Source organism: Vipera ursinii (assembly GCF_947247035.1).
Source record: "Vipera ursinii genome assembly, chromosome: 13".
Classification (NCBI taxonomy): domain Eukaryota; kingdom Metazoa; phylum Chordata; class Lepidosauria; order Squamata; family Viperidae; genus Vipera; species Vipera ursinii.
The window spans coordinates 11,168,271-11,180,750 of NC_139526.1; the positions used below are offsets into that span (position 1 = coordinate 11,168,271).

General features: G+C 47.1%; 1 protein-coding gene across 7 annotated transcripts in view; it reads left to right on the top strand.

Annotated features, from left to right (window-relative positions):
* Positions 1 to 12,480, top strand: part of CAPN15 (calpain 15) — a 108,171-nt gene that overhangs the window by 49,885 nt on the left and 45,806 nt on the right. For 2 of the 7 annotated variants that reach the window (XM_083372752.1, XM_083372754.1), the window contains one exon: positions 2,563 to 2,636. The exons of the other annotated variants lie outside the window; for them this stretch is intronic. The gene's annotated coding sequence lies outside the window, so the exon portion shown is untranslated. The remainder of the gene's footprint in view (positions 1 to 2,562; positions 2,637 to 12,480) is intronic. 7 annotated transcript variants of the gene reach the window in all.

Here is a 12,480-nt window from a genome sequence, read left to right on the forward strand (position 1 = left end):
TCCGAGAATTAAAGAGTCCCCATCCATCGGAAGGGGGTACCAGGATGGGGAAAGAGCTGCTAGCCTCCACCAACATCCTCAGAGTATCTTTTGTTTACCCTCATTTTTCCGTTTCTCCTCCTAAGAGAAGGGTTACAGCTCGGCCACGGACCGCTTGCTTTGCATGCAAAATGTCCAGGTTTAATCCCCAATATCCCCAAGTAGAGCTTGGGAAGTTTGCATTTCAATACCTGGAGAATTGCTGCTAGCCTGTAATAGGATGCTGAGCTTAATGGAGCGTCAGCCACGTTTCATTTAAGGTGAGGGAGCTCCTAGGATTTCTTCGGCTTGGTTTACCGTCGTACCTTGTAACAAGTTTTTTTAAAACAAACAAACAAACAAAACGCAAAACACTAACCAGCTAGGGATTCTGTATTTACCCCCAAGGAAGATGTACCGAAATTTAAGACGATCCTTTCAGTAAACAAATAAAGCACACGTGTGCACCCACCACCTCTGCATTTCCTTGATTTTTTTTTTCCACCTTGCCCTTTTCAGAGATTTACGCCTCCTCTCTAGAACAGCGTGTGTGGGATAAATGCTTGACAACAGCTTGTTTAGTGGCTGTTCAAAGTTATAACAGCGCTGAAAAAAAAAACGACTGTTGACTGTTTTTCGCACTTAGCGACCGTTGCAGTTTGGATGTTTGGGATGTGGTTTCTATCAATGACGGTTCCAGGGTTCATTGTGACCTTTTGACAACCCATCGCGACCCCATGGACAACGTTCCTCCAGGCCTTCCTGTCCTCTACCATCTTCTGGAGTCCCTGTAAGCTCACGCCTCCTGCTTCAGTGACTCCATCCAGCCATCTCATTCTCTGTTGTCCCCTTCTTCTCTTGCCCTCAACCTTTCCCAGCATGAGGCTCTTCTCCAGTGAGTCCTTCCTTCTCATTAGGTGGCCAAAGTATTTGAGTTTCAACTTCAGGATCTGGCCTTCTAAAGAGCAGTCAGGATTGATCTCCTCTAGGACTGACCAGTTTGAGTCCATCCAGCCACCTCATTCTCTGTCGTCTCCTTCTTCTCTTGCCCTCAACCTTTCCCAGCATTAGGCTCTTCTCCATTGAGTCCTTCCTTCTCATTAGGTGGCCAAAGTATCTTGAGTTTCAACTTCAGGATCTGGCCTTCTAAAGAGCAGTCAAGGTTGATCTCCTCTAGGACTGACCGGTTTGATCGCCTTGCAGTCCAAGGGACTCGCAGGAGTCTTCTCCAGCACCACAGTTCAAAGGCCTCAATTCTTTGGCGCTCAGCCTTTCTTACGGTCCAACTTTCACTGCCATACATTGCAACTGGGAAGACCATATTACTAACTTAACTATAGAGATTCACTTAGCACATCATCATCATCATCATCATCATCATCATCATCATCATCATCATCATAAAAATAATAAAAATAAAAAAGTTTGGAAGGGACCTTCCCTTTTCTTCCCGTTCACCTTCCTGGCATGATTGAATGGGTCTCTGCAACAGCATCTCTCCAGAGATTACACACACACACACACACACACACACACACACACACACACACTCCTTATTGAGATTCAGAGAAGCAGTCAAAATCGGTTTATTTCAGCAGGCTTTTGAGAGGGAGACAAAGTGAGTGAGATTCCTCCAGTGTATGCATACTGATTTTATTAGGTTTTTATGGTTCCTCAACGCAGGAATATTTGGCTATTAATTTGTTCACATTAACGTCTGTTATTTATAGGGGTTGTATTTTTATTTTTATTTTTTAAAAAATTTTTCTTTAATCCTGTTGCACATAACGGCAGGATCGTGAGCTGTTCAGAATTGGTCAGCGGTCGGAGCGGGGCATGGCAATAAAATAAGCATTTATACTGCAGGCTTGTGCATGCTTAAAGCAGACCGCCTGTTTTGTCCACTCGTGGAGAAGAAAAAGGTGAAAGTCAGCCTGTGTTGTGCACAGTTGTGTTGTGTACAGTTTCTAGGACTAGTTAAGATCCGTGTTTCTCAACCTGGGCAATTGTAAGCTGTGTGTACTTCAGCTACCACTGGCTGGGGAAGTCTTACAGTTGCCCAGGTTGAGAAACACAGAGTTCTTCAATGGGGCTTTGATCTAAAATGTCAAATTGGAGGTTTCCTAGGACCAATTTAATAGGTGGTTTTAGATCAAAGCCCCTGATGCGGTACAAGACTCCAATCTATAATGACCTCCCCCCCCTTAATTGCACTAATAAATCACAATGCAAGGATTGCTTAAGAAAACAAGTGACGGGTCAGAGAGAAACTCAGCTTAGTAGTTTCATGGCCTTTAATGGTGGGTGGGAGGGAATAGGCAGAGCTGCTGGAGGAGATGTTTATCTGTTGCAGATTGTGTGGGGTGACAAAGAGACACACAGCAGACTAAATGCAGTTTGGGTCAATGGAGAAGAAGGAAGATCAGGATTGCAGCCATCTTCATGCCTTCATCTCTATGTTTGGGACAAAAGATATTGTTGAAGGAAAAGTCTTCATCATGGTTCAGTCCGAGCTGGGAATAAACAACATGGCGACTGCTTTAGGAAGAAGGTTGCAGTTTGTTGAAGAGGAGAGCCAGACAGAAAGATGGCTCTGGAAGAAAAGAGAGCGAGCACATGTAGGGAGTGGGTTTTTATACCCTCTGGAGCCTTTTGCGTGGAGTTGTTTCCTGTTCCTGTTTGAGGCTTTGTATTTCTTGTGTCATGTATTCTGACCTGAGTCTGAGTGTGCCCCTTTGGCATCTGTATTATGTCCTGACTTAGAGTTTGGGTGGGGTGTGTAGGTTTTAGGTCTCTTTGTCTTCTTAATCTTCTAGCTGGGCACCTCCAACCTTCCTGAATGGATTATCACATCTGCATTTCTACAGAGCTGGTTTCTGCTTGGGGGAGGGAGACTTGGGGCTATTAAGAAAAAACTGGGCATGCTTTTCTGCCTCTTTAAGATCCTTTGAGGAAATATATTTTTCTGTCCTTTTAATATTTCCTTCTCTCGGGGGGGGGGCTGACTTCCCACAATATAATTCCAGGCACCAGGAAGTTGCTGATTGAAAACCTCAGCTATGTTTTATACTGGAAATGAAGTGTCTGATGGGTTTGTGTAGAGAGGAGACCGCGAGGCTTTCATTTGGATTCTTTTTGTCTAATGAAGGCTGGTCTCGAGGGTGATTTCTGTACAGCTGGTCTTCAGCGGAGACCCAGATTTCCTGTTGCTGAGCGGGACAGTTGTTAAGTGAAGTCTTGGCCCATTTTGCCACCTTCCGCGCCACAGCCGTTAAGTGAATCACTGCAGCTGTTAAGTGGGTAACACAGTTGTTAAGTGGATCCGGCTTCCCCATTGTCCTCGCTTTCAGAAGGTCGCAAAAAGGGATCACGTGACCCCCCCAGGGACACTGCAACCGTCATAAATACAAGGCAGCTGCCAAGTGTCTGGATTTGGATCACGTGATCATGGGGATGCTGCAAGGGCTGTAAGTGTGAAGAACGGTTGTAAATCACATTTTTTCAGTGCAGTTGTGACTTCGAACGGTCACTAAATCTACTGTTGTAAGTCGAGGACCACATGTACTGCTACAGTCCAACTAAAGCAGCTTGACTGGCCACCACAGCTGTATGTGCCTCCCTTTCTCTCTTCTACCCACCCACCCCTCCTGTGAGGGAGACAGATGCTGGCAGCCGTGGCTTTTCTAGATATCTGTTGTTGGAGCAGCTAACATTATGCTTTGTGGCACTCTTGCTTTGTTTGCCCTTTGTTGTCTTGTTTTGCTTCCTTTTAATTGCGTTAATTTAATATTCCATATTGTAAGCCACCCAGAATCTGCTGGAGTGGGCTGCTGTAATACATTTAGTGAGATCACAGATAAATAAATACTTGGTTGCTGCATGAAAACCGGCTTTGGGGGCGTGGGGGGTGGAGAGGAGATGGGAAGGGAAGGGGGTGGTGGTGCTTGCAAGGTTAATGCAAAATGCTGGCTTCTCCAAGCAGCCATGTCTCCTCCGAGAGGCAAAAGAAAATCTGGCAGCCAGTGCAGGAATTTTTCTCCCCTCTCCTTCTTAAGGACACCGTTTTCATTCGCCTCGAGAACGCTCACCTTTGGGGTCACTATCCCCCTAACGTTATTGAGCAGAGGCAAGCTGGAAGAGCTGCAGCTTTGGTCTCTGTTGAAATGCAGTCAATTCAGAATTGCTTCCAGAATAACAGTAGAACAGAGTTGGAAGGGACTTTGGAGGTCTTCTGGTCCAAAGCTCAAGGAGGAGACCTTTTACCATTCCAGACAAATGGCTGTCCGGTCTCTTATTGAAAAACTCCAGTGTTGGAGTACCCACAACTTTTGGGTGTCAAGAATGAAACTTTGACAACTACATGCCTCTTTGTTTCAGCTTGCTATTAGAATAAGGGGTGGGGGTGGGGAGAGGAGGTGTTGCTTTAGAATGGGTTAGATGGAGAAACGAAACCTCTACCGTACGCCTGAAGGCCGTCGGAGCCTGAAACCTTTCCAAGGACACCGCAGCAGGTGTGGAGAGGAAGCAGACGGTTCCCATAACAAAGTGAAACTGTTTACATGGACTACGTGAGAGGTTGGCTGGTGGAATTATTGTTTAATTGTTTAATTCTATGAACTGGTGTCTGGGAACATCAGAGTTGACCATAAACAATTAACCAGTGGAACGGCTTGCCTCCAAAAGTGGTGGGTGCTTCATCACTGGAGGCTTTTAAGAAGAGACTAGACTGCCACTTGTCTCAAATTGTATAGGGCAGGGGCTTCAAACCCAATTTCATTGAGGGCCACATCAGCATTGCAGTTGCCCTCAGGGGGCCGGGTGGGTATGGCCAGGGTGGGTGTGGCCTACTGGGTGGGCGTGGCTAGAGTGCGTATGGCCTACTGGGTGGGCGTGGCCAGCTCTACATCGTTCGCATCAAGGGTGCCTATGTGGGCCTGGTCAGGAGTGGGACAAATCTGAGGGTCTCTGGCAGGAGGAGGGTCTCTGGGCCAGGGCCAAGGCAGTGGGGGCCGTTTCCTCACTGTTTCCAGGATGGTTTCGCGGGCCACATGAAACCACTTCGTGAGCCGGATCTGGCCTCCGGGCCTTGTGTTTGACATGTCTGGTATAGGTCCTCCTGCTTGAGCAGGGGGCTGGACTAGAAGACCTCCAAGGTCCCTTCCAGCTCTATTCTGATTGAATGATTGAATTGGTGATCTTTGGCCTGCAAATCACAGATGCAACCTCCAAGCCTGGCCAGAAAGCACATGATGCACCTTTGTTTTTGATTTGTATCTCTGTCTGGTTCCCACCTTTCCTTCCCCATGGGTGACTTGGCACTTTTTTGGCAGCCAATCTCCGAGGTGGCTGCCTTCAGCAGTCCTGGAAAGGCTACACATAACTCGCCTCCTGTTGATGCTCTGTCACTTTGCCTTGCTTAAAACAAGACACGGGAGACACGGGAACAAAGATGATTAGGGGCCTGGAGACTAAAACGTACGATGAACGGTTGGAGGAATTGGGTATGTCTGGTCTAGTGAAAAGAAGGACTGGGGGAGACACGATGACAGTATTCCAATATTTGAGGGGCTGCCACAAAGGAGAGGGAGGCCAATCTGTTTTCCAAAGCCCCGGAAGGCAGGACAAGAAACAACAGATGGAAACCAATCAAGGAGAGAAGCCAACTAGAACTCAGGAGAAATCTCCTGACGGTGAGAACCATCGACCCATGGAACGACTTGCCTTCAGAAGTTGTGGGTGCTCCCATCACTGGAGGCTTTTAAGAAGAGATTGTCCAGAATGGTAGAGGGTCTCTTGCTTGAGCAGATGGTTGGACTAGAAGACCTCTAAGGCCCCTTCCAACGCCGTTGTTCGATATGCCTAGAAAAACTCCCTGTTTTGCAAATAAACCAGGCGAGGGGGAGGCCTTGCTCCTGCTAAAGTGCTCGGAGGTTTGGGCGTCTGCTTGAGCAAACCTTTCCTGCTGACAGCTCGGAACGGAATATGTGCAAACAGCCTCGCTCCCCCCCCCCCCGGCCGAAGCTCAGCAGGTTGCACGTCGACCAGGAAAGCACCGAGATAGGAGTTCCACAAAACATTGCCATGTTGCGTGAATGAGATGGGTATCAAACCTCGGCACGCTTAGCTCTCTGTTCCTAGCGGTTTCCTTTTGAGTCAGGATGCTGCCGGCTTTTTCCTGTTTGAAACCAATCTAAAGAGAACCAGGAGGCTGGAGCATCACAATAATGCGCTGTGGGCGACGGTGGTTTCCATCGCACAGCGATGAGTGTAATTGGGAAGGGTTTATTCCTTATGCTAACAGAAGCACCTCCGGGAATGCCTGCGTACATGTGTTTATTTGTTCGGCGTATTGATAAGTTAATACGGTAGCTTGGTAATTAAAAGTGTGAGCAGCGATCCTTAAGGCCTGCGGCTGATACCCTGTTTGTGCATTCGGGGACCTTAATCAGAAAAGGGAACCTGCTCTTTCTCAATTTATATTATAATAAAGGTAGTCCTTGACTTAACGACCCCATCTGGGTCCGGGATTTCAACTCTTAAGCGAAGTGGTTGTTAGCTGAGCCCTGCCCAATTTTACAACCTTTTTTTTTTCAACGGTGGTTAAGTGAACCGCTCAGTTAAACGAATCACGCGACTTCCCCCATTGACTTGGCTTGCTGGAAGTGGGCTGGGAAGGCTGTAAATGGCGACCAGGTGACCTTGGGGATGCTGCAGCCTCCGTAAAGACATGCCCGTTGCCGAGCACCTGAATTTCGATCACATGACCATGGGGATGCTGCATCGGTTGTAAGTATGAGTACCGTTGTAAGTGTCATTGTAACTGCGAATGGTTGATGAATGATTGTAAGTCAAGGACTACCTGCGTTGTTGTTAGTTGCGAAGTCGTGTCCGACCCATTGGTGACCCTATGGACAACGTTCCTCCAGGCCTGTCCTCTACCATCTTCTGGAATCCCTTTAAGCTCACGCCTACTGCTCCAGTGACTCCATCCAGCCACCTCATTCTCTGTCCCCTTCTTCTCTTGCCCTCAATCTTTCCCAGCATTAGGCTCTTCTCCAGTGAGTCCTTCCTTCTCATTAGGTGGCCAAAGTCTCTGAGTTTCAACTTCAGGATCTGGCCTTCTAAAGAGCAGTCAGGGTTGATCTCCTCCAGGACTGACCGGTTTGATCGCCTTGCAGTCCAAGGGACTCGCAGGAGTCTTCTCCAGCACCATAGTTCAAAGGCCTCAATTCTTTGGTGCTCAGCCTTTCTTATGGTCCAACTTTCACAGCCGTACATTGCAACTGGGAAGACCATAGCCTTGACTATACACACTTTTGTTGGCAGGGTGCTGTCTAGATTTGCTACCTGTACAGGGATTTTAAAGAGCAGCATAGGAAGCAGCTACATATTAAAGTCCAACTGGTGGTTCATATAGGTTCATTTGTGCCTTAGCGGTGCTTGTGGGCACTAGCCCACCCTACCACCCTTGGCATCCCAACAGTTTCTCTGGCCCATCTGTTTATTTTTAGATGTTTAATTTAAAAAAGAAAAAAAATAGCAAAAAGCTAGCATGTTGCCAAGCCTCATCAAGCACAAGGCTGTATTTCTAACAGTGCTTTTGGTCCCCACATTGACCCCCATAGTGTCAGGCACCAACAATCAGGAGCATAAGTTAAGTTTCAGAAGATTGATTGCTCAAGCTTAAACATAAGAATCGAATCGACCTAAGGTTCCACTGGATATGGGTCAATGGAACGCAAGAGGGATTGGATGTGGACCGTTTGTGGCAACGTGACGATTCTAAGCTAATGATGAGCTTAACTCCATGCCTCATCTCTGCCTGTTCTTCTCCTACACAAGAGTGTTCGTAGAACAAACCCAAATGGTAGCTATTAAGAGTTTCCGTTCTGTGTTTGCGTGTCTAGAAAAAGAGAAATATAAGCAGACACGGTAGGCAGTTTTGGTGGGTGGGGAGATACTATTAGAGTGGGTGGCGAGGATCAATCTCTCCAGCTTGCCTTGTGGTCAATGGGTGTTTTGTGACTGGGCACACACACACACACACACACACACACCATCGGGCAGCAATTGCAAGAGTAGGAACAACATGCATTCAACAATTCGAATACACAGTTGGCTCTGGAGGAAAGGTCACGCTGTCTTGCTCTGTCTGTGTCTCACCATGACATCTTTTCCCCACCTAGAGAAGCTGGCTTGAAGTCTGCTTTTCCGCAGATTCAAGGTGCTACGGTATGTGGACATTTGTTCTTTTAATCATTTCTTCTGTTCCTAACTCAGTGGCTGTCTTCGCATTACAGCCTTCAGACCGTCAGCGGAGTCATTGATTTCTGGATTTGCACAAAATCCATAAATTAATCAAATTGCTTGGGCTCATGTAACACTACGTGGGCTGCCAAGCTGTGGGTGATCATTTCCTCCAACTGGTGGGTGGGTAGGTGTCTTTGTTTTGTTTTTTTTTAACCAATCCAGCTTGCTCGGTCGTAGTAGGACTATTGTCAAAACTGCATGTTGCTTTGACTGGGCAAAGCTACCTCGAACAGCTGTGGCCTTTGAAAATTAGAGCGCCCCTTTCTGACGTACTGTTGGAAATGTTATTAAAAGTAACGGTTGCAGGATTTGGGACTGGCCAGTCTGGAAAAAAGAAGGACTAGTGGGCACATGATAGCAGTATTCCAGTATTTGAGAGGCTGCCACAAAGAATGGGGGGGGGGGTGGTCAACTTATTTTCCAGAGCACCAGAAGGCAAAACAAGAAACAGTGGATGGAAGCTAATCAAGGAGAGAAGCAACTTGGAATTAAGCAGCAACTTCCTAACAGTGAGGACGATTAACCATTGGAACAGTTTGTCTTCAGACATTGTGGATGCTGCAACACGGGAGGCTTTTCAGAACAGGCTGGACAGCCACTTGTCTGAAATGATATAGGGTCTCCTGCTTGAGTAGGGGGCTGGACTAGAAGACCTCCCAGGTCCCTTCCAGCTCGATTCCGATTCTGATCTGGCCTATATTACTTGTCCAACTCTTGTCACCAATTAAATAATTAATTGGTCAAAGCTTACTCTAAACATGGCTCCTTTCAGACGCTCATGGCCAGCCTCGCTAGACGACATAATTTCAATCATTCCAATTCAAATACGTCAAGAACTAGTCAACTAGTGATTTTTGCACCGGGATGTGAACTCACGGCTCTTATTCACTCTCGCAAATTCATGAAAAAGGGAATGAGAGGGAGAGGAAAAAAGAATAGTGCGTCGAATAGTTATCCAGTTAGTGAACCTTCCCAGCCTATACACGTGGCAATGTGCTCACATGCTAGTATTTGCCCTCGGCTGGAATTTATAATGCGGTTCGTGACTCAGATATTTGTGTTAGTGGAAAGTTCACAGAGAACAGGAAAAGGAACGCAACTCCTATTGGAAAACAGTGAAAAATGTCTTGTTTGTTTTGGCTACCTAATTATAACAATGCCCAACTCAGGGAAGAGGCAGGTGAGAACGTATAGAATTTTTCTGGACAAAGGACCAGCCAGTGAAGACGGGAGGGGTGCAAATTAGGTGTCAGACTTCTCCCGGCTTAGATATTTAAGAAAGAAAGATCCTCAACTCCATTTGGTTGAAGTGAAAGGTTCTTTTACTAAAGATGCAGCGAAAGTAGAGCTAGATGTGAGTATTCCCACACAAAGGTTACACTTTTTCCACCTTTCCCTGGCCCGTCTCCCCTTGACCAGTTCATCGGTGTCCAACAGTGTTCCTTTTTGATGTTTTGAAAACGGCTTTGAAGTTTGGCACCTCTCGATGTGGTTTCGCATTCTGTTCCCAGGCCATGCGTCCTTGGCGGCTAGTTTATTCTGGTTTGACGTCTCTGGTGCTTGTCAGCTTGTCTCCACCCCGCTGGTTTCGTCTTCCCCACTCCCAAGCCCGAATTTTACTTCCCCTTCGACTTCCCTTGCATTTTATGGCAGGATGCCAGCGAAGCCAAGCAGTTGAAGATGGCAGGACTGACCTCAGGTTTGGAATTCAAGGCTAAAGGGTGGGACCTGTTGAATAAGAAGCTATGTCTGGAAGGTAAAGGTAAAGGTTCCCCTGCACATGTGTGCTAGTCATTTCTGACTCTAGGGGCCGGTTCTCATCTCCGTTTCAAAGCCGAAGAGCCAGCGCTTGTCCGAGGACGTCTCCGTGGTCATGTGGCCGGCATGACTAGACGCCAGAGGCTAACGGAATGCTGTTACCTTCCCACTGTAGTGGTCCCTATTTTTCTACTTGCATTTTTACATGCTTTTGAACTGCTAGGTTGGCAGAAGCTGGGACGAGTAACAGGCGCTCACTCTGTTACGCATTTGGGATTTGACCCATCAAACTGCCGATCTTCTGATTGACAAGCTCAGCGTCCTAACCTACTGAGCCACCCCGTCCCTTTATGTCTAGTAGAGAAGTACTTTAACCCAAACGTAACGTCGAAGGCCAGCATCGAAAGGTCTCTTCAGTCAACTAGGAAAGACCTTGCTCCTTGCTCCTGTCCTTTTGAGCTACAGATCTTGATCTGTTTCCTTGAGATCCTACACTTGGTTCATATGTTAGGCTAAGCCAGGGGTATTCAAACTTGGCCCTTTTAATGACTTGTGGACTTCAACTCCCAGAATTCCTCAGCCAAGCGTGGGAGTTGAAGTCCACAAGTGACAAAAGGGCCAAGTTTGAAGACCCCTGGGCTAAGCCATCCTGTTGGTTGGTTGCGTTCTGGCTCGCTGGCTTCATTGTATAAATCTCGCCGACGTTAGTTGAGTCAACGACTCTAGCTGACAAGAAGAAGGTGAGGACTGCGAAACTCAGCAGGTCCGGTGAGAAGCAGGAGGGCAAGAAGGTGCCCTGCGATTGTCTCCTCAGCTCAACTTTGCCTCCTCCTGAGCAACAGCAAAAAAGCAACAGCAACAGCATGGCCTCCAAGGCAGTCCAGGGAGACTGGTGACATCACAATGTGGCCTCTTGCTGGTGCTTTGGCTCAGCTGCTGGTCTGGAATGACATCCACTCAAGAAATGGCCTGCCCAGGCCCTGTCACTCCACCGGCAGGTCATGAAGAGCAACAGTCGTGGGGCCACAGGTTGCTTGAAGATCCATCACGGGCTGACCTGGGATAAGCAGAGAGGTGATTTGGGTGCAGGAGGAGGAAAGGTAGAAGGGGGAGAGGGTGTGTGGAACGTGCAAAGTTTAGGAATTGTTCACAGCGGCTTAAGGATTTGTTCTGGTAGCGCTAGGAGGTGAGAATGCACACTTCGTTGTAGAAAGGACCCTGCTGTGCCTATTCTGCAAAGGCAAGGAGATTTTCTCCATTCTACGTCAGTAGTGCCAGGTAAAGGATTGGCCTCCAGCACGCTGAATAATTCGGCATCTGGTATGTGTACCTGATGCTATATTCCCCTTCTGAGATAAGCAGCGTTATCCCCAGCGCAGGAGAGTAAGAAAAGTATGGCGTGAGATAAGGAATGGAGAAGGAATCAAGCGAAGCTAATTTACAGCAGCACAGTTCTTTCTATCTCTCCGCACCTTTTTATCCTTGCAAACCATCTTGTTCCCACCACATCCCTCCAGTTGCTTCATACGCTGCCTTTTAAGTGTCAGGACACTGAATGAATTTTCTAGTCGGTGGGATGCAGGCAGCGGTGTCTTTACTTGCAATGCTGGCTGGGGAATCCGAGGAGCTGAAGTCCACACGTCTTAAAATGGCCCAGGTTGAAAAACATGCTCTAGATTAAGCATTCTAGATTAAGCATTAAAACGTCCCCGGTTGAGAAACACTGCTCTAGCTTGAGCATTGTAGATTAAACTCTAGATCAACCATTAAAATGGCCCAGGTTGAGGAGACACTCCTCTAGATTGAGCACTCTAGATTGAGCATTCTAGATTAAGCATTAAAACGTCCCCGGTTGAGAAACACTGCTCTAGCTTGAGCATTGTAGATTAAACTCTAGATCAAGCATTAAAATGGCCCAGGTTGAGGAGACACTCCTCTAGATTGAGCACTCTAGATTAAGCATTCTAGATTAAGCATTAAAACGTCCCCGGTTGAGAAACACTGCTCTAGATTGAGCATTGTAGATTAAACTCTAGATCAAGCATTAAAATGGCCCAGGTTGAGGAGACACTCCTCTAGATTGAGCACTCTAGATTAAACATTCTAGATTAAGCATTAAAACATCCCCGGTTGAGAAAAACTGCTCTAGATTGAGCATTGTAGATTAAACTCTAGATCAAGCATTAAAATGGCCCAGGTTGAGGACGCTCCTCTAGATTGAGCATTCTAGATTAAGCATTAAAACAGCCTGGGTTGAGAAACACTGATCTAGATTAAGCATTCTAGAGCACATGGTGCTCTAGATTAATCATCCTATACCAGAGGTCTCCAACCCCCAGTCCGTGGACCGGTACCGGGCTGGCACATGACAGCAACCGGTCCGCACAAACAAGC